The sequence below is a fragment of the Pseudopipra pipra genome, chromosome 8 (genome assembly GCF_036250125.1).
Source record: "Pseudopipra pipra isolate bDixPip1 chromosome 8, bDixPip1.hap1, whole genome shotgun sequence".
NCBI classification, from domain to species: Eukaryota; Metazoa; Chordata; class Aves; order Passeriformes; family Pipridae; genus Pseudopipra; species Pseudopipra pipra.
The window spans coordinates 19,136,928-19,159,613 of NC_087556.1; the positions used below are offsets into that span (position 1 = coordinate 19,136,928).

General features: G+C 41.9%; 1 protein-coding gene across 9 annotated transcripts in view; it reads left to right on the plus strand.

Moving 5' to 3' along the window:
• Positions 1 to 1,139: 1,139 nt before the first annotated feature.
• C8H10orf71 (chromosome 8 C10orf71 homolog) overlaps positions 1,140 to 22,686 on the plus strand; it is a 31,049-nt gene continuing 9,502 nt past the window's right edge. Inside the window, exons 1-4 of one of the 9 annotated variants that reach the window (XM_064662798.1) lie at positions 10,315 to 10,648; positions 14,115 to 14,205; positions 16,360 to 16,590; positions 21,291 to 21,461. The gene's annotated coding sequence lies outside the window, so the exon portion shown is untranslated. Of the gene's footprint in view, positions 1,242 to 10,314; positions 10,649 to 12,387; positions 12,488 to 14,114; positions 14,206 to 16,359; positions 16,591 to 21,290; positions 21,462 to 21,998; positions 22,083 to 22,686 lie in introns of those variants that run through there. The other 8 variants (XM_064662803.1, XM_064662799.1, XM_064662797.1 and 5 more) reach the window with 8 other exon arrangements.

Genomic DNA, 22,686 nt, shown 5'->3' on the forward strand with positions numbered 1-22,686 from the left:
CCACAATCTAGGAACTACAGGCCATAAAGTGAAAACCAGCAGAAAGATAATCCTGGCCACAGACTCTGACTCTTTTATTTTTTTTATGCTCTTGCAAGACACTGAAAAATAGGGTTTGTGTGGGAGAGGGTTAGAGTTTACACTGATTACCTGGAACAAAGACAAGTGAAACTGGTGCACAAAGGACCTCCTTAAATCTTTTTCTTTGTCTGACCTGCTGAGGCACATCCTAACAAATGCCAGACAGCATTTGAGGAAGGCTGGGCTGAATCATGGTACCTGCATCAGCCTGGATTTGGTGGTCTGTCCCATTGTGTGGACAGTGCAGTCCTTACAGAGGGCTCAAAAAAATTTGACTCTTTGATAGAGTCTGCATAAATAGTTTCCATCCTGGCATTTTTACTAGGCAACAGATATCTGGCTCTGGGTGGGCAGAGATTCATGTCTTTAGTAGCATTAATCAAAGATCTTCTAACTAGCAGCATTTCTCAGAAGACAAATGGCTAATGTCCACTTCTCATGGCTACTGCTTTTCCATCCTCTTTTTGGGCCTTGCTGGTCAGACCATCAGCTCCAGTGCTGTTGTGTGACCTTTCACTTCATACCTGAGCTCCCTGACCCAAACAAGGGAGAGTTTGGTTGGTGTTGTCTTTGGCCAGCAGGTTACATCACCTTAGCCCTTTGTTGGACTTCTGGAGAAGAATGAGGTAGAGGTGAATTTTTCACTTGCTGAAAGAGAGTTGAACTGTAACTACTCATTCCCCTTGCTGCTTCCAGGCAGAGAGCTGCTGTAGTGGGGCCACCCTCTCCTCCATCCCCCAATCCTTGTGCTCAGCACACAAAGAGCTGAGGACATGCACTTTTTCCCGGGCTGTCAAATGACCAGTGAAAGGAAACAGACTTCAATACTCATTTAGTTGGAAAACAGCACCTGTCTTTTTAGGTGAAGGCAGTGTTTGCTTGTCACTCCTGTCAGCAGCATGGGCTCTGCCTGAAAGGCCCTTTAGGCACCTGATGGTGTTAGGGGGAGCTGTGAGGTCGTGCTGCAGCACACGCAGCTCTGGCAGGCCCTGGGGCAAGCGGAGGGGGGTTCGGTGTCAGCCCTGGGGCATCGTTGCCAACACCACTCAGCACCCTCTGCTCCCTCCAGACACTCTGGCCCGGCTGTCTCACAGTCTCCTGCCCACGGCAGGGGAAGGAGGGCATCGGTTCGGGCAGATTTTCCCTATGGAGACAACTGGGTATGTATCTCTTTAGTACAACTTTCTGGGTGAAACGCTGTTTCCTCACTGATTTTGAAATGAAATATAACACCTTTTGCTTATATGAGCTTGTTGCTGGTGAGGTATGGCACCCTGTCTTGCTCGAATTTGCCAGAGGTTTAAGAGTCCACCGTCTCTCTCCCTCTTTCCAGCCTAGCTCTGAAATTCTGCTGTGTTGCAGCAGTCAGGAATGACACTGAGGTCTGAAATCTTAGGTCAAAGGCATGTCAGGTTGTAGTGTGTACCCAGCACTGGACAACGCTCTGCACAGGGCTTCTCCAGCTGGGTGACAGCTCAGCGTGGCTTGCTTTGGAAGGTTGGAATGAAGTGACTTAGGGGAGATTGCTTCATATGTTTAACTGCCTTTGATCTGATCCTATGAAATCCTAATCTGTTCATATTTCCTGCTGGAAAATTAACAAGGAGAATACAGGAACAGACCTGCAAATTTTAGAAGAAAAATTATTACTTTGGTTGTCGTACTGCTCCTAGTTTTCCCTTTATACTTTTCTTGACTTTTTAGTACTTTCTCAGTATCTCTACTCCCTTTAAATTTCCTGTTTTGTGCATTGTATTTGTATTTCCTTGCTCTTGCATCTCTGTCATTGCTGGGTTTCTGTCCCCTTTCTGAGACCAGAGTCCTGCCACCTCTCTTCAGCTGTCTCAGCTCTCGATGCCCAGGCTAAGCTGCTCAGGAAGACTTCCTCTCTTGTCTGCCAGAAGGACTGTGTCCTGAGACTGTGACTCTTCCTTGCAGGAAGAAGGGCATTTCAGACCTCCCAGAGTTGTCTGCTAACCTCCATGGATGAGAAAGGGAGCTGAGATGGCCAGTTTAAACTTGTAAAAGGCCAGCACTGGGTGTGATGGATTTTGTCCACTGGATCTCACTTTCTTGCTCATACAGAATATTTTGTACTAGAGCATTTCTCTCTCTCACATCACTGATTATGAACTATTCATGCATCCAGTACTGAAGCAAGCATTCTTAAGTGTCTCTGTCCCTTGAGGGTGAATTGTTGCATTCCTGTGCCCCCCCCCAATAGTAATAAATATCTTCTATTTATAGAGCATCAAAGTTTCCCAAAGAGCCACCTTTGGGATGGAACATACCAACAGTTAGTGCATAGAAACCCTAGACAACAACTTAAGACATATGAATGTATCCACTTGAAGCTGAAAATGAGATTTCATTTGGCAGGAGATAATTGCAAAAGTTATTAATTATTATTGTTTTGTTTATCAGCTCTAGACTAAAGAGCAATAGGCACTTTTAAAATACTACCAACAGTTAGACGAAAGCACAAAGGCATTATGATCATACTACAGTAATTTGCAGAAGGCAGAATGTGCTACTAAAAATCCTGCCTTGGAGGTTTTCCCATTTAGGACTCAGCATAAGCTGATGAATAGTCCATAATGCCAGAAGAGGAGAAAGCTAGCTTTTCTGTAGGTTCCCAGTGTAACTTGAGCATATAGTTCAGTTGCTCTAGAGCTAACAACATGTCTACAAAGCGTGTTGTAGGTGTTTAAAGGTGAGATCTGGAAAGACTTCCGATAGAAGTATTTGATATGAATCTCTATATGTTTTGTAGGGTGATTTTATTCAAATGGGCAGTGGTTGGGTTTTTTTGTCTTAAGCAAAAGGACCATGTGTACATGGGCCTGGATTTACAAATCATCATCTCTAACTGCAAGAGTAGGTATTTGCTCATTTTAGTACTGGACACAGTGGAAACCCCTAACATACTGAATGACTGTTAGCAACATCTCATGGACTTCACGAACTAATGTAGCTCAAATAGTAAATATAAGGACTGTGTGATTATATCTGAAGTATTTTGTGGAAGCTATGAGGCTGCAAATGATTTTTTAAGGAACTATGAAATTTGCTGACTATAATTTTTTACATTAATGCTAAAATAAATGGTAAAGTTGGGAAAGGTACAAAGGAAAATGTGAATAGGATACTGGAATCAACCATTCATTAACATATCTAATGTTGAACAGTGTAAAAATATTCTTGTTTAAATGTTTGAATTTTATGCATTTCTATTTACACCACCTGTTCCAAGGTCTCATTAGCATCCCTCTTGTGAGGACATCACAAATTCTGTCTTTGAAACAATAAGCAAGCAGAGAATGTTCCAGCTCCCAGTCGTGTCTGTGGAAGGGCTTCTGTTGACTGGAGCTAGCACAGCTGCATCAGCCAGGCTGCTTCTACACAAAACATCGATTTCCAAAATATCCAGCTTTCATGTGCCACTTTGAAATATCTGAGAGGCTACTGTCCTTCAACAGAGTTGAAATACTTAAATCAGTGGGACTTGTGATCCTAAATGACATGGATGCTGTTGAAAGTGTTGCCAGTCTATACATCAAACCTTGCCTCTTAGTTTGGGCCTGCCTGCATACACAGTCATTTTCTTAATGGATTTCAGATACACTTTGGAAGTGGGAATTACTGCTGTGTTTGGAAACAGCAATACTTTCTGACACTGACTAAAAGATTGCAATGAAATGCACTTTGAGCTTACAGTGCTTAAATGCTTCACCCTGTGCTCTGTATTGTGTGTAAACACTTCTGAAATCAAGCAGGATATCTGTATGACTGCCATTATGGATCTGCTTAAAGTCTTGATTTTGCAAATTTGTTTAGTTTTATTCCTAAGAGTCCCTAATCTCTGCAGGAAGATAATTAATCACGTACATGTTTGGAACATTAGAATTTTCATCAGTAATAATTTTATTATTGGTTTGTGTTTGGTTTTTTTCCCTAAAATGCCTTTGTAAAGTTTAAAGGAAGTCAGTTGTGGCTTTTTTGAAAAGACAATAGTTATCTCTTTATTCCCTCTTTATTAATTAATAATAATTAATAAATTATTATTATTATATTTTTCTTCAAATATTTGACAGTATGAATTTTCTAATGAGTTTAGCAGACTACAAACCTTCAAAAAGTGCCTGAAGGCAGTGGTTTAAATGATCATAATTCAAACCACATGCCTTTTCCTTAATGGAATGAGATTAAAGAATTCCTTTGTTTGCATTTGTCAGTTTATTGATACCAGCCACTTTAGTACATTTGGTACCGTGACCTTCAGTCCCACAAATCACTTTACTGCTAAGAGTAATCTCTGATTACTTGGGACTCATCTGGTTAATCCTCATTAAGGGGATGTGACATAGTTTTTAGGCCTACGGGATTCCTAGGGGCTCTCTGATGCTGTCTTCCTATCTACCTCACATATCTCACTGACCCTACTTTCTAAGTGCAGCTACAGGGAAAGTATGAAAATCCATCCCTAGTTGCCCAGTCCACCAATTCTCTAGCCAGATTTTGCCAAGGATGTTTTGCCCAGGTCCGTGTGTGTCAGCCAGCCCGGGTGTACTGCACGTGGGGGAGCTGGGACTGATTCCTGCAGCGAAGCAGCACAACCGAGTTCTGTTTCTGATTGCCCTATTTCTGTTTCCTCACTTTTCTGCAGCAGTTGCTTTCTGTTCCTCATTTGGTTCCTTTCTTCACAGTCATTATTTAGCACTGTACTGCAGAGAAGCACATTTGCTATCTTTCAGACCAGGTTTTTAGCTGCTCTTGGCCTTCCTGTGTTTGCGCGAATTCCTCCCGCTAACACTGATAATCTCACTGCTTGTTAATCTTCCATTCCTGACATTCAGCAAAACCTTGAACAATTACACATTGGCTTTTTCTGAAAGGCTGGGCATAAACTCTAGTTCCCTCTCTAGTGCTTTCTGGTTTACTGAATGCCAGTTTTAGATTGCTTACTTTTCTTAAATATGACAAAGTCATATCTCTTTAGAAAGACGGTATTATAATTACTTGGATTACTGGAATGTGCAAAAGGCAAATAGCTACGTTGCTTCTTGCAGTTAATGGGTGTGCTCTGATCTGCTGGTGGACTGGAAGCAGGTTAGGCAATTGTGTTTGCTATGGCTTGAATACTCATGGTAGCTGTTTTTCTGCCAAGACACACAAAACTGAAATATTTTTCAAAACCTTCATGGTTTCCAGCAATCCTTTCCTGAGAAGGCTTCTGAGCTAGAAATAAAGTTGGTTTGAGAAGGAGGAAATGCAAATTTAAATTTCTTCCCTGTCTGATTCACATCTGGGCTGAAATCTTTCTCTGAAACCAAACTGGCCTCCCCTCACTGCCCACTGGTGCTCCAGTACAAAACCATGCAGGAAAACATTTTGCCCCCCTGTATCTTCTGAACACATTTGCAGAACTCTGAGTTTTGAGATAATGCAGGTATGTTTTGAAACTTCATCGACTGCCGAGGAATAAAATTATCATATTTTCTTCTGCTGTGCTTCACTCTTTCCTCTTCTTGGCCCACAGCAAGTGTATTCTACAAACCACAAAATGAAAACTCATGTAATTCAGGCAAACCCATTGGCTTATAACAAGTTGTAATGTTTTATTTCTCTCTTTACCTCTCCTCACCCAGAGATAAGCACACGTTTGAACCGCAGCTACCTCTGCAGTACCAGCTGTACTGCAGCATAACACAACTTCCTCTTCTAATGCAGCGTACCACAACTTCCTCTTGTAAAACACTGGTGTTTTCCAGCACCTGGAGGGAGTCAATCCTGCACAGACTGCTCAAACCCTATCTCTCAGTTGTGAAGGAACCTGGCACATGATAGGGACAGTGGTTCTGTGGAAACGTCCATGGAAAATCATCCAGTGTGTTGTGTGAAATGTAAAATACTGTATGAAATCTGGATGGGGACGTGGGGGGCAGGAACAAAAATCATACTGTCTGGTTCACCTTGTCTGTAGTGGGGTGATAGAGTGCAAAGGCCTCTGAGAAAAGCCATGTGACACCTCTGGATTGACTAGACTTCTGGCTGCCTGTGCTCTCATACGATCCCCCTAAAAATAGCACCTTATGCTTCCCATCGTGGTTTTCCAGCTATTTTAATTAGCCTGTGGTCTCCAGTTTTCGCTTTGTGATTCGTAAATTGGAAATATTTACGCTAGGCCAGTAACTCCACATTCTTCCAACCTCTCCTTAAACTAGATGGATTACAGCTATGTTTATAAATTACCTAATGCATCTGTCCTAACCTCTCTAAATGCTGCTGGCTTCAACATAATAATGGGAACTAATTTTTAGATCACTCAGACTACTTACAGGTTTTTTTTGCCTCATCTGATATGTCACAAGTGGGCTCATTTCTTAACCTTTAGTTGAAAGAGTGGTTCATTGAGTGTCCTGGGACAGGCTGAACCTTTTCTGCAAATGGCAAAGTGCTATCAGTTTCTGCTGACAATTCCTGATGAGAAGGGAAAGATTTCCAAGGTAAATCAGGTCTCAGATGGCAGAGGTACCTAACATGTTTTTGGCTATCTTAGTGCAATCTCTTTGAAAAATGGGCTCAGGTAGAACATTGCTATGCAGGATTAATCACTTATTGTAGAATAATTTAGTCCTCTTCTGGCATTTTACATCTCCTGTAGTAAGTTTCTTTTCTGCCACATCTGTCTTCCACTCTTTGTAGAGTGTTTAATAGTGAAGCAATTATACAAAAGCATATTTTTGGGGTTCTGCAGATGTGATCACAGTATGTGGGATAGCTGTGTTACTGGCAAAAGCATAACTGCTCCTGACTGAAGAGTCAGTTTAAATATGGGGGAAATAAGTAGGATGAGTTTGTGACTGACATCCTTGCCAAAACTGTCACTGAGGCTGTGTTTTTAGGGTCCTTCTAATCTATATTCTGTTCTGGTGCAATGGCCAGACACCTCCCACAGTTTCAGGATGAGTGTTCAGAGCTGGAATCCAGACAAGTCATTTCTGAGTCAGCTGAGTCTGGGTGCTATTGATGGCACAGCAGCAGGGAGAGGAGATCAGGAGATTAGAAATTCTTTTAAAATTGATTTTAATGTCTTATTCACAAATGGACAAAAAGTTGGTGGAACCAATGTCTGCCAGTGATCATAATGCAAACAAAGCTGAAATGTAGCAAAGTTGGTTGGTTTCATAAGAAATCTGATTTCAGAGAAGAAACATAGCAATTCTTTTTAAGAAATAATATCTTTTACTCTTTCTGAGGGCAGGATGAAAATAATTTTGATATTGTATTATATTAAACACCATATTATAAAATTATTATGAAAGATTAAATTAAGGAAATATTTCTTTTTCTTGAACTATTCTGAAATTTATTCCAGAGCTTCCTTTTACAGAGACTTTTTACTTTGCTAGGCTTCATTCAAAGCTTCAGTAAGGACAAATAGAAAAAACTCTAAGGGCTGAAAAAACTTCTCTCCTTGTCAGAGCTCTAGGAGTCCCTGGGACTGACAAACTCCAGCTACTGATGAAGTTTGAACCCTAAGGAGTAGCCCTGGAGAGAGGTTGTGGATGAGTCCTGCCCTGGTCTCGTTGCACATATTCTGCACAAAGGGTGGATAAGTAGCCCTTCCAGTAAGGTGGAGAAATGGCCCCAAGGGAAGAGCCTGTAGGACTGCTAATGGTTCTCAGGTACTGGGGACCTTTCTTTCTTCACCTACATCTCAGCTGGGTTTGTCAGGACAGAAGTTGGTTCAAACCAGGATGTGTAAGGGGCTGGGCCCAGAAGAGGATGCAGAGAGAGAGGAGAAATATGGCAGAGATCTACCTGTCATTTCCTCTAATATCAGGTGCAAAACAGCCTGTGTTGGCTAACAGGAGGTGCTGAGCAGAAAATGCAGCCTTGATCTTGTTCCCCTTTGTGAGAGAAAATGCCTATAAGCAATACTTCCTTGCTTCACTGCCTTTGTTTGGCTGATATGACCCTGAGGCTGCTCTGTCCAGCTAATGTTCTACACTCATCTATCTGTCCAGTGCCCAGAGATCAAGTTATTCCACTCACTGTGATAATAATCAACAAAACATTCAATCTGTAGCTGCTAGGTAAGAATTGAACCTGCATTCTTCGGCTGGACAAAAAGTGCTGTAAGCAAACAACTGAGAACTCAATATAGTCCTATTGCTCTCATGGGTTTCTAAATAGACCCTGTGCTTGTTAGTGCCGTGAGAATTATAAACATTTACTTTCTGCAACCAAAACAGTTTGGTGTTTGCATTTTCCTAATCCAGGGTGATGTTTTCATTTCTGTTTATAATCAGTTCCACTTTTTGCTTTCCATATACCAGCAACTTTTCACATGTGATTCGTGCATTGACCCCTCGGGGTCTGCATAGTGCTGCTCTGGGATTTGCAGCTAAGGTAACAAAGGAAAAAAAATGTCTCTTTCAGTAGGGCAGAGCTCCATTTATTTCCCTGGAGAAAGTGTTCAGGGATGGGAGACAAGTCAGAAAAAGCTGAAAGCTACTCCTCTTGCATAAGGCTTACATGTCTGTATTCTCAGCATTGCCAAGCATACAAAGTTTCAAGTGTGTGTGTATGTGTGAAAGATACATTCATTATACATACATACATTTTCCATTGATGTATTTGTGGAATTTGCATACTCTTTTCATATAGATTTAAAATTTCAGTCTAAATTGCTGTCTACGAAAGTTCAGTGTGATCTGTTGTTGCTCTACACTCACTGAATGGAAGCAGCAGGAATTTTTGCTTTGTAAATTTTCTGGGAGCAGGATAACAACATCTAAGTTCCGCTGGGTCATGTTTGCTGTGCATTATTCAGTAATTTTCCCCAGAAGTGGTTTTATTTTAATGACAGGCCATCTGATCCCAGAGTCTCATCTGAGCACTGAATTTGCAAGTATATATCTTTATTATCACCATATTTGAGTAAGGCTATCCCAAGATTTGAGTCCTTTCAAAGCTGCAGTCTGTGAAGCACATTCATCATGATGAATGGTGTTAACCCCAGCTGCTTTCATGTGAGAGGCCTGTTTTAGATTTACCAAACAATCAACCACCCTTCCTGCACTAGCAGTTACAATTTCCATAGGGGTCTTTCTAGTTGTGATTCAGCCTCTAATCAGTTCACAAGTTCATGAGCTTATAGAAAGCAGGGCTATACCTGCCTCACTTCATAGACAGCAAGGATGGGTTTATTTTTAGCACAAGTATTCCAGAAATACATTCCACTCCTCTTTAGAAATGTGTGGGAGAGACAGGCACATATACAGACAGTTTTGCCTACATCAGTGGTAGTGGGGGCTTGAAAACTACTTTTCCACTGTCTGTTTTAATCCCAAACTCATTTTTTTTCAGTATGCACCTGTTCTCTCCAATGTCTGAGTTCATAGGTGCCATGATTCATGATACACCAGACCTTTGTGCATAAGCACTCTTACAGGTGGAGGACATGGGAAACTGTTGGAACTGTGTAGTTCCTGCTGTAGCAATGTAATTAGCAGCCCTTTTTAAAATGCAAATGACACTGGGCTCATGTGGAGTCCTGCTCTGTCATGGAAGGAGGAGTTGGGCTGTAATCACAGGAGATCCTGCTTCTTATTTTGCTGCAGGCTGTGGTTCAAGTCCAATGTGATGCTGAGCCTCAGTAGAGTCCCATGACTTCAGTAAGGAGCTGTATGCACCAGTGTGGCCCAGGGTGCAATCCATTGTTTAGATCTGCAGTACAAAAACTTAGCTTGTTGACTTCATGGCATATTTCCCCTATTATTCAACATCCTATTGCAGTGTGCCAAATGAAACCCAATGCCAGCATGTATCTCCCAGGAGGATGGCTGATCTTGTTTGCTTTGGAAGGACTGTGGAATGGGGTTCTTACTCCAAGAACACTGGCTACATTTGTCCAGCCTTGATGATGAAATGAGCTATTTATGAAAAAGCACCCATAAGACAGTAATGTGTTGCTTGTGTGCAGACTTACACAGTATTTTTAGTGGTGACCTTAATAAACACTTTGACTCACACCTGTAGACACAAAAATGCAGTGCTCTGAGGTTTGATTCATTGGCAGTAGTGAGCCAATTGCACAGCACTGCTTTCTGTATTAGTTATCTCTGAAGCATTACCAGTGGCGAATCTGAGTGTAAAAATAGCTGATGACTGTTTGTTTCATCTGTCTGTTACTTGACACCGCATGGTTATTCCAATACGTATGTTTGCCTCTTCCCCACCATGATCTCCGTTTGGTTTCCCCTTGCCTGATAACTATTTAAATACATTTTACTAACTTCGGATTCCTTGCTCATTTCACTTCACCTGGCTGGGCAGGTCTGCGAGGGCCCAAGGGTTAGCTCCTCCACTTTTGCTGTTTTATTTATTTTTCAGTCATCATTTTTATTAAGATAACCATGTTCAGAAGAAGAGTCTGACACACATAAATAATGGGAAGTACTAATAGTAAGCAGGTTGCTGTAAAACTTGCTGGGGCTTTGACTTAAGGGAAGAAAGTGCAGCCCTGCGCTATCCCTATCAGGAAGCTGGAGCACAGAAGGTAAGAGAGAAGCATATGGATGTTTTTAAAACAAGGAAATTGTTAAGGAATGGTGGTTTCTGAGCATGTGAATGTGTGTGCACTCAAGGATCAGTTGTGTGATTGATCAGGTAAGAGAAATCAAACAGCATTTAAATATTTTCTTTAGTGATTAGAGTTGGAAAGTCCTTTTGTTTTGTCCGGCTTTTTTCTGCTCTGAGAAATGCAGAATTGTCTCTGAAAGTTTGTGTGTGGAAAGATTTGTATGCAGTGATTACTGTTTATGACATATAATTATTTTATAAAGGGGCATGATCTTCTTAAAAGACCACTAAATTGCTATGAAGCTCCATTTAATTGTCTGGTGCATTGTTCTGTAAGTAACTTTAAGCAAATACATTGATTGTATTTTCCAGATGATTACTGCCTACAGATAAACTACTTTTAAAAACTTTTGTGATTTGTATAGGGGTCTGAGGCATTTTTGTTTTCTTTTTTGGAATAAATAGGAATAAAATAATTTAAATATTTTATAGAAAGCAGTTAGTATACTACAGAATCTGAAAAAGTAAAATAATTCAAATACTTAGTCAGTGCTAAGAGGCCACTATAAATGACTGTGACTATGACTTGTATCCAATTTTAATCGCTGGAAAATTTCTTAAATGGCATAAGCTTTTCTGCCTCCAGTTGTTGCAGAACTTAATCTGCTATCCCAAGGAACTGGATTTTATTAGCCTAGCTGCAGAACTGAGAAGCAAAATAAAAGCAGAAATAATTAAAATTGAGCTCAAGAAGACGAACTGGTTATGCTTTTTTAAATGGCCTGTGAACAGGCAATGTGATTAAATCTGAGTAAGGAAAAGTTTTGCAGCAAAAGACCGAAGTGATTGGTTCACACTGACTTCGTACAGTACCAGCTATAGGGCTCCTCAGTGGTCCTCTGACATTGCTGGGACAGAGGCTGGGGAGAAGGAAAAGTGAGAAGAGATAAGGACAAATAAGCTTTCTGGACAGGATCAAAGGCTATGGCTCTCTACCTTCACTTCTTTGAGGAACTGCCTGTGTGAAAAGCAAATGCCCTCAGTTAAATGCTTGAAGGATGAGGTCTGTGACAAATCCTAACAAGTAAAAGATTCCCAGTACATTGGAGCCCCAAACCAACTATGTTTCTCCATCCTTCCACACTTGTCACTAGAAAGGTATTTATATACATATTATCAACTTAGTTACCAAAACAGTTGTAACAGGGCCTCTCTGGTGAACTCGAAACCACAGTTGGGTGGAGGTATGCAGGTGTGATTGCACCCCAGCACTGCAAACCAAAAGCACACAGAAATTTTGCTCTGTAGCCCCTTATTCCTACCTGCTTCTCTGAAATGCTTGTCTTGCTTGTACTTGCATTACTAGGCCTGTGCAAAATATCCATATCCCTCCAAGACCAGGGAAAAAGCCAACTAACCCTGTGAACCATGTTGGGAGAAAATACCACTCATCCATATCAGTCTTTCTGTTCTTTAGTCCAGCTGAGTTTACAGACAGGGAAAGTTGCTGGCAGAGGCAAAATCTGCAAATGGTTTTTAGCTGCAGGCTTCACTGTGCTGACTTTCCTGCAGCCAGAGTGCCAGGTCACACAGAGCTTTGTCTACTATAAGCAAATGGGTGAGTTCATTGCTTTTAGAGGTAGTGTGCATTGCTTGAGGTAGTGTCACATTTTGGGATCATGTGTCTGTGAGCCAGCTGACAGGTGTGTGGGGAAAACGACCAAAGTGGGAGCTGCATGTGTGCACTGGTAGGGAAACTTTACCCTTGAGAAAAGGTTGATCCTCTTCAATCAAGCCTGCATATGTTTTTGGACGGGTCAGTGATTGCTTACACATATATATCTAAAGTTATCTGTGTGTGTATATATATATATGTATATATGTATGTATGTATGTATATTTGTGTGTGCATGTCAAGCTTGCTGTTTTGTGACTGTCTTGGTGCTTGCCAGGTTTTTATGGCTCTCAAGTGTGTGTGGTGGGAGAGACTGCCACCAAGACCCCTGTCCTTTACCAGCCTCAGAGAAACTGAGGAGCATTGAAGCCGTAAGAGGACAACCCTTACACAGAAGTAAGGTTTCCTCTCCCTTGGGTTTCCCTGCCAAATGATCCTCTTTGGACAGGAATAAAAAGCAGATATTTAATTACAGTCCTAGGTTTCTTTATCATCCATCTCCTGTGCTTGCAAATAACAATATACAAGAAGGCAGTAGCTAGTAATGATTAATCTAAATCATCTGGTAACAGTCAGACCAATCTTTTTATGAGCCAAGCAGGTCAAATAGGGATGCATCTTTATTTTCAGCCTCTCACATAGCTACATCCCATTAATTTCAAGGATGCTTTCCCTGTTACTTATACGCTTATATGCCACTTATATACTTATATGCCAAAGGGTGTTTGGGGGACTATCATAGGACTATGACAGTCAGGTACACAAAGGCTACCTAATTCATACTTTCCACTTGGAAAAGATAGATATGAAAATCTCTGCAATTTTTTGAAGAATCTCTAAAAGACATGTATGTGGTAAATATTTGGCTACATCTTAACATGCAAAGTCAGCAAAGAGTAGTGTCCAGCAGTTTGCAGCTTCTGCAGGTCCACAGTCTCAGATGGGCCTATATCATCTTTACTTGGATCAGACATAAGCTCTCATACCTTAAGGCCAGCTTGGCCTGCCTGTCAGCTTCATTATAGACCCACATACAATTTCGCATGCTTCTGATGGCTTTTGTTCTCTGTTCTGTTGATACTTAGTTCATATGTGTCCCTCTCCCCATCCTTTGCATGTTTTCAAAGCACAGGGCTCTGTTGTGCAGAAACTGGATGCTGGCGCAGAAGAAAAAACATACTCAGAGGGAACTGACCCCTGCAAGCTGCATCCAGGGTTTGTGCTGAGGCAGTGGGGCAGCATTACTTATCATGATGTTGTTGTTCACTGAGACTCTTTGTTTTGACTGATCTACTTTGAAGTAGTGACATTAGGACTCGGTCTGTTTCTCCAAAACTGAGAAATTATTCTTTGCCCATGCTTGTGAACTGAATGAAGCCATAGACGAGTAGCTAGAATTGCCACTTTGGTTATGTGGGAGAACTGAGGAGAAGGGCTGGGGAAGAAGTAGCTGGTGATAGCCTGATGGTGATGCTATTGTCTGCCTGCAAACTTCTTCAGAGCGTCTGGGTGGTCTGGAGAAGCACTGTGATGACAGCATCATTGAAGTTGCTGAGGGAATGACTCAGCCAAAGTCATCAGCGTATCTCTTTGGGAAAAAGTGTGGATTCTGATTAAAACTCCTGATGTTTTCCTTTCAGTCTTTTGCATATATCCTTTACAGAATAATTGCAAGAAACACCATAGCATGCTCATTAACTGTGAAAGAATGAGGAATTGCCTTGGGGACACACTATTTAATCATAACAATTAATCAATCTCTGAATAGGAAGAGGGAGTCTGCATTACCCAGGGCAAAATCAAAACAACTCCTGTACACAGTGAAGAGGGAACTAGAAGGAGCTTCCATCTTGCTCAGGGTGAGATTTTTCTTCTGGCTTTGCTCCACAAAAAGAGGGAAGTAGTATGGCCTCCAGAGATATGTGGGGGCAAGGGTGAGTGGGCTCTCCCCTGCTGTCCCTCTCAGAGTCCTCCCATAGTTGTGTAGCTGTCCCGTGGCCATCTTCCATACAGCAAGCAAAAGGCAAGCCACAGCTTTTGTCCTTCGACTTGAATGGCTCTGCTATAATCACAAATGGGAAGTGCTTTGTCATCAGAGGAGAAATGTTATGTGAAAGGATGGTTATGTGCTTGAGTCATATGCTCTGGCATGTATGTGTGTATTACCCTCCTACCCACACTCCCAAGAAGAGAGTTCTTTGGACTGCATTTGAAAGCTGTAGCAAGATGTAAGCAAGAAATAGCTCTATTCCTGCAGCCTGAGCCAGAAAATTTTGAAAACCAAAGCCTCCACCTTCTCCCTTACTTCTGGTACACATACCTATTTGTCTTTGGTAACATAATACAGGTATTTCAGGATATTGCCTGTCCCTAAATTCTGTGGAATTCAGTGGGTGAGAAGACTACTTAGAACTTGGAACAATTATGAACCTAGCATGTAAAAGTGGCTTGAATTTTTTTCTTTATAGAAAACAGATCTACAAAATCTTTGTCCAAACCTTGAAAGTATCCAGAAGTTATAAAGGAAAGGAGCGAGACTACCGGTAAAAGAGTAATACTTGTTTTCTGCAAGCCTGTTATTTCCTGAGACTCTATCCTGTATGAGTGGGTGTGGGTCAGACTCTTCTTGTCAAGAAGCTTAAATGTAAGCTTGAGTGTAAACTTGACAGTGCAGATGGTATTGGTGTGTTGGGGCGGACGAGGAGAGGGCAGTGTAAGTGGGGGATGGTTTCAGATTCCCAAGTCTGGAAAGAAAAGTGAGGCATGGCTGGTTGCTAGCTGCAAATTTCCTTGGGTAGGTCACAGAGGAGAATGCACCTGCTTCCCTCTTGTGTCTTACATACTTGCTGGTATCATTACAATTTTCCCATGACAGGGGCTGGGACTGTGTGGCGTGCTCCTGATTACAAGGCACTCAAACCATTACATTTGTTTTCTTGCCCATGTATTTTATTTCCCTTCCCCCTCTGTCATCTCCCATCTCAAGCCATTACAATCCTGTGGTACTCTACAACTTTCCCTCTCCTGTGGGAAAGTCTCTCTCCCATTCAGGAAGTGAAAACTCAGATTTCATCATCTAAGCCTTTCTTGAGACTGAATGGAAGGAGATGAATACTTGTCTCATCAGCCAAAATCCTGCCAGTGCTCAGCGAGGGGGCTGTTCCCTTGCAAAGTCAGTTGTCACCATGAACTAGTGAGGAAGGTTTGAGTTTTAATGATCTCAACAAGATATAGGTATCAAGCACCTGAGGCAAAGCAGATATCTTTGCAGTTAGTCACCTGCAAATCTGGACGGATTTCACTGTACAATACAATGTCAAGCTACAGCACTCTACTCAGTTGAAGGTGGGGGTTTTTTTGCAGAGACTAAAGTACTATCACTTATGAAAGGCAGTGGGAAGGAATATTTTTACCTTGACAGACAAAAGTTAAGCTCTTCTTGTGCAATTCAGAAAACTTAGATTTGGTTCCATGCCCTGCCACAGATGCCCTGTTTGGTCTTGAGAAAATCAGTCAGTTGAAGCTGGGCCTTAGCTGCTGATCTGTAAATGAGACAGAAATCCTCCTTGCAGTAGGAGAGTTTATAAAGATAAATAGCCACGAGGTGTTCATGTACCATATTGCTGGGGAGCTGTATAAATATCTTGGTGTATAGTGACTGACCTAGTTACAGACAGTGGCCTTTTCCAGGCAGACATTTAATGCCAAGAAGTGCACTGTTTGGGTTCAGTTGCTTAAATGTCACTTGTCTGTGCTGACTTTGGGTCATGGGAGGAGCACTGTCCCTTTGCCTTGTGTTTCTCATGGACTTGTGCTGTTTGTCAAGTGCTGCACCTGCCCTTTGCCTGTGTTAGTCATGTGCTCTGTGCCTTTGCCTTCCCCTGTCACGTCTGCATGTTACTGGCTCTTCAAAGGCAGTGAATAGGGCTCATGTGATGGAAGGGGTGAACAGGAGTTGCAAGAAAGCCTCAGTCCAGGTACAACTCTTTCTGAGAGACATCTCCTTCTTCCAGACTTAACAGGCCTGTTTGCAGGATGGGGCATTTGGAGGACATTGGGAAAGGCAGTCCGGAGACCGGCTGGAAATAACTGTTGGGTCCTTGCCATTGAACCAGAAAGGGAAAGGTAGAGACACTTGCCATGATTCTCCATAGCTGTCGCAAGCAATCTCTATTCCTCCCATTTTTCTTCACGTGAGGTCTTCATCTCCCAGTGCTTGAAGCTTTGTGGTCTGAGCTGAAGAGGTAAGCATTTCAGCTGGGGCTGGAAGACATTCACATCCTTTGGGGAAAGGACACAGAGCAGGACACATAACACATGGTTGTTAGCTAGGTACACTCCCTCCTTGCGTTCATACTTCCACCAGGTTGCACTGACCTTCCTTGAACTGATGAGTCCCTGGTTCCAACTCCCATGGCAACAGATACTGTAGCTTCCAGTAGAGCTCACTGGAAGAAAAAGACTTCAGCTCTTTTCTTCAGAAAAAAAATGTGGTTTGATTAAACAAATAAAATCACAATCATATTCATTTTAATGACATTTCCCCTAGAGAGATAATTGGAAATTTATGGGGTTTATAATTTGAAATATTTACTTAGGGAAATTTCAAAACAAGATCACGCTGTTGCATTATCATCAGACTATTGTTTGACATAGAAAATAAAATGAAAAGTTTCAGTTAAAGTTAAGTAGCATACACCCTTTCTGATTTAAGGACAGTAATAACATAGTATTTTAACTATTATAGTATATTTACATGTTATTTCTCATGGTCCATAGTGTAAAAATAGTGAAATAATCTAAAATGAAAAGATTTTTTTTAATTTTAAATGAAATTTTGAAATTTATAATTTAATTTCTCTTCAGAATCTTTATTCCATGTAAAATTTCAGAAACTATCTAAATGAGAACAACATCCCCTAACACATGCACAAACACATTTCCAAAGGATGATATTGTCCACAGGATGGCAATACAGATTGGCAGCCAGCTCTGTTCGTCCAGCCTGGGACTATTGCATGTCTGGGACCATGCCATGTTTGGGACCACACCACTCTTAGGTCTAGGCATTCCAGTAAATATTGCAGAAAAGAGGAAAATTACTTTATCTCAAATGCACTGCTATTGTCAGCAATGAGCGATACAGGTTAGAAAATCAGAATTATCTAGAGGACATGATTTGGTGGCCCAGCAACGTGGTATTGGTTCCACATCCCTTTCCTTTGCATGTTGGTCTGAATTCCTCATGGGGGTGAGGTTTGGCTCTTCACAGCTGTTGAATTTCACTTTCCTGTGGTTACAGTTGCATATGCAGCTTCTGGATAGTGCATCAGTGTTGGCTTAGGAAGTAGATGTATTCAGTCACCAATTCTGTTCTGTTATTCTGCTGACGTCAGTAAAATGACTCTAGATTTATACCAGTGTAACTGAGAACAGAAGCTGGCCCAAAGTCAAGAACAGTCTCTCCTCTTCTCTGGCCCAGAACAAGCTGTTCGAGACACAATTGCCAGACCAAATCCTCGAGAGGAATGGACCCAGTCTACCATACTGGTTTGATAAAGACAAATGGTTCCTTCATCTTGCTTTCCAGTGCAATGATCAAAAAACTGATGCTGGAATTGCTGAGGTCAATAGCAGGAGAATTCACTTTGGCTTCCCCTTATGACTGCAAAGCATAGGTGCAAGTGATCTTGGATGTGGGAAACGGAGGCTTGTGCTAATAGCTTTAATTTTATGGCCATGGCAATCCAGATGTTGCCTTGATAGTTCAGGGAAATGTGGCTTGAGCACCACTGATTCTCTTGGCAGGCAGCTCCCGTCCTCATTGAGGGTGTTGTGATCCTCCCTCAGGTCCATATGCCCCAAGGGCTGCTCAGAGAAGTCGTGTGCCTGGAGCAGCCCAGGCATCAGGGCAGATCAGAGAGCATTTTTCTCCAATACAGCCCAATACAACCAGCCCACACACCCTGGCAGTCCAAGCAGCCTCACACAAGGGATGTTGAAGTATTCTACACCAGACCACAAGGGTTTTTCGTTAGTTCTCCTGGACATCCTTCTGGCTTTGTCTCTGGTAGGGACTCACATCCTGACACCTGACACTTAATTCCCTGACACCTTCTTATCTGTTTTCCTTCTTATCTGCACAATGAAGACATCAGTGCTGTGATCATTGACCAACAGCACCATCCTCCATAGCCATTCATGTGCTGATCACTGGAGCCATGCAGGATTTTTTGGCAATATCCAGGAGATCTCACTGAACCAGCCCCACTCAGGCTAAGGAGGAGCTGCCATCGACTGGGAGCATTGTCTCAGCCTGCTGACCAGGCCTGTTTCCATCCAGCCCTCTCATCTGATTAGGAACTCCTGTGTGTGCCATGAACAAATGTGCACCTATGCAAAAAAGTCACCAATTCATTAGGGATTCTCCTATTTCCCATGGTAAGAAGCATTAACTATTCATTGTCATGATGAGCCCCTGGAAACCCAAAGCAGCAGCATGTGTGGGAGTAGAGCACACTGCTGAATAAACCTCAGCCAGCAGTCACCATAGGGCTCTAAGTTTTGGGCTGGAAGTGTGGATGGATGCTATATAGAGAGCACCACATAAAAAAAAATCAGCTCACAAAGATTAAAAAAAATCTTTCCTCCCTTTCCCTTCTCTTCCCATTCTCATGGGTAGTGCAGTGCTACTGACTTTAAACTGCTATGCAACTCCCAAGGGTGCTGCCAAAATGCCACTGTAGTGTCTCATGGCACAACGCTTCAGCCAAATACCACCCCAAGGGGGTGGGGGAACCAACTGGCCCTTTATATATTGCAGCAGCAGTGATGTCATACACTCCAGCCAAGTTTGCTGGTTTGCCCAGCTCCTGTCTAGTGAAAAAAAAGGTTGACATTCAGTCTGTGCCAGGCCAGGAATAGTCTGTAATTTAACCTCCTCATCACAACTTGCTATGTACTTAAGAGAGACACTGAAAAAAGCCTCCTATTTAAAAGAGAGGGGAGGTTGGTTTCTGATTAGGCTGCTTGAAATCTGTGTGTTCCTGTGAGCTTTTTCAGTCGCTCATATCAGATGATGCCTATTGTTAACCCCTCACACATTCCTCAGCATTTCCAAGCAGTTCCAAATGCCCAGTATTGCTTTCCTCTGTCTTTAAAATAGACTAAATTCAGACATCCTTAAATATTTGAACTAGCTGAATCCTGACTTGACCTGAGCTCAAACACTGCACCTTGCTTGCTGGCTGCCATGTTTGTCCAGAAAGGTAAAGAAATGGGGCTTTACCAGGTTATTAAACCTGGCATGAACAGCTTCTTTGCCTAGTTCAGAGGTTGCTGTCATACCTATACAAGGGATAGCTAGATCAGTACAGTGCTGCTTTTTCCATCCAGTCCCAGTAATGATCTACACCTTGAACACTTGGTGCAGATACAGCTTTTCTAGCTTGAAACATTACACTGCCCAAGTACAAGTATTGTGTCCAGGCAAGACAAGGATCATCACAAGGGTTTCAGAGTCAGTGACAGTCACTATTCTTTTCTTGATCAGTGGCGCCGAGTTGTTTTTGTAACAGTGACTCCATCTAGGAAAACAATTTCGATCTAGGAAAATGTTTATAGTTACTCTACTCACTTTTCAGCAAAAGTTCTCAGTTTACAAGGGACAGTATGTTTCTCCAGACCTCTATCCAGGAGATCTGAAAGGCAAGCTTCCTCCTAGTTCAGGCACCACCTAAATACCAATAAACATTGTGCTGCTGTAATTTAGTCAGCAGCTCGTTGATGAGTGAGCAGAACATAATCACCATCTCCCACAGCTGTGTTGGTTTTGCACAGTTAAGAGTACCACAGAAGCAGTAAAATTGAAATTTAACCTCTGAGCAAAGAACTGAGCACACATCTCTGAAGAGATGATGCCCTTTTACGTCTGTCTGCAGTCAGATGTAGCATTGTTTTTTGAGTTTTTTTCCTTTAGTTTTACATTTTTTTACCCAGACTTCTTAAGCAGACCACAGAAAGCTCTGATTTGTACAAGCTTATCCCTAAACACACTGATAACTGTCATTCCTCAGGTAAGGTCCAGCAGACCATCACAGTGGGTGGGGCCTTGCTACCACTTTTGCCAGTAGGTTTTTAATATCGTGAGCTGACTCAAAAGTTTTCTTAGAGAAGACTATGCTATTTGCACTACCTCAGGACCAGGCAGGAAATCAATATATTCTTGCAAAGATTAAGCAAACTAGCCTGAACCTTGGGAGTTTCCACAGCAAAAGAACGGCAGCAATGTATGTTCACCATAGCTGAGCTTTCCTTTAGCATCTCCTGACTCTGATTCACGCATGGAAGCAAAAAGATGTTTTTTTTACTGCCCCTTACCATCTCAGCTGTCCACCTTTCCTCTCCTTTACCACAGCAACTGTGAAAACCATGGACTTTCAAACATCAGCTACATTAGTTCCCAGTCCACCAGATTGACGTGTGTATTTATTGACAGTAGAAAGTCATATACAGGTGGAGTGGAGGCACATATTTTCCTCTGAGTCCCTCTGAAAGGGTAGCACAGCAGGGATGTAGACTGCAACAGGGAAAAAATCTTCTGGCACAACCCTTCTTTTTAGCCAGGAGTTGTCACCCAGCCTTTGCAATGGGCAGCATGCCAGGAAACCACTGCTCACCCAACTGTTAGTCTCTGCTGGGGCTACCAGAGTGTGCTGGAGATTGTGACAGTTGTTTGCTGGTAACCTGACTGCACTCCACAAGCTATCGAACCCTCCAGGTATTTGACTATTGTTGCTCTGGGATGGATAGCTGCCTGTCTTTTTGTAAGAAATCCTGTAAATCACTCCTTAAATGGTTGCAAAATGTGAACGAACAAATTAATGAACAAATAGGAGACAGTCTTCAGATCATTCAAACAAATGTCTTTGTTTTCAAATTGTAGAGTTCACTTAAGACCAAAAAAATGCTGAAGCTCAGAAACATCCCGGGACACTACTTCTATCAAATTTACATCACTGGACTATTTCTACCTTCTCAGTAAAGATGGTTAGAAAAGAAGGCAAATACAAATATGAGAGTGAGTTCTAAAGAGAAGAAGCAAATTACGTGGCAAGTATGTACCTGTATTTCCCATTTTTATAATAGTTAAGGATCAAAACCAGGAGCAGGATGGTCTTTAATTTGTCTTGTCTTTTATCTTGCTGCATTATACACAAAAATTGAGGGGGGGAGGTAAAACTCACTTTTGAAAAATCTTTGTACAAAGTAAGATGGAGAAGCTCTGTTAAGCTTATTTTATTTCTGGTGTAAATCTATTGTAGTTATGCATAAGTCATTGGAATTGCATGGCTGGAAAAACAGGATATAGATCCACTATGACACTTGGAGTCTAAAAATAGGTTAGCTGAGATTTTTTTAAATAGAAAAGGAAGGTGAGGAGTGTTTTCCTTTGAAAAAACAACTGAGCCCAAGTAATTCAGCTGATAAGCTGATTAAGCTCAGCTCTGACTTTTCATATTTTGACCAGCACCAATAGGGAAAAACAGACCCTTTCCAAGAGTCTCACTGAGATGGGCAAAGGTAGAATCATAGATTTGGACAGCTGGAGAGGCTGAAATCCAGATCTGAATTTCATTGCTCAATTCTACAGAGGATCCAAACTTGAGATGGAGATACCTTCCGCTTGCATAGAAGCTGCTACAGATGTGAACTGTGTTGTTTCAGCCCATCACAGGTTTGTAATGCCATTGTTTGAGGAAATGGAGATACAGATCAGACTCTCCTTAAAGAAAGAGTTTTAGACAGCTCTTGAGTATGCTTTTACACTGAGTCTCCTAGTAGTTTACTCAATACCCTGCTCAAGTCCTTAAACGTGAGAATAAGCATCTGAAGAGTTTACAGAGAAAAATTGTAAGGAGTTTTAATGTGTAGATTTCAAGTACAGCTGAAGAGTCTATTTTGCTTTTCTTATTCCATCCAAAGATTCCCCCATCCTGTACTCAGACTGACATGGAGATAGACAAAAACCCCAGGCTGTGGGCCCTGACTATGCCTCATAATCAGGGATTAATGGAAGGCTGTGATATTTTATAGTTGTGTTGAATGGATTGCCTTTAGCTCTCAGCCATTCTGGAACTGAAAACAAATGTTCCCTATGCTACTTCAGTGGGTCTGCTAGAGTCCCCTAGACACTCCTGCCTTCTGCTGGCTAAGCTGATGTTAGCAGCCACTTCAGCTTCAACACACCAACCCAACCCAACCGTATTATGATGTGGGTGGCTAAAGGATTGTACACGAGCAATATTTGCCTGGAACATGCTCAGTAAACCCTCTTTACC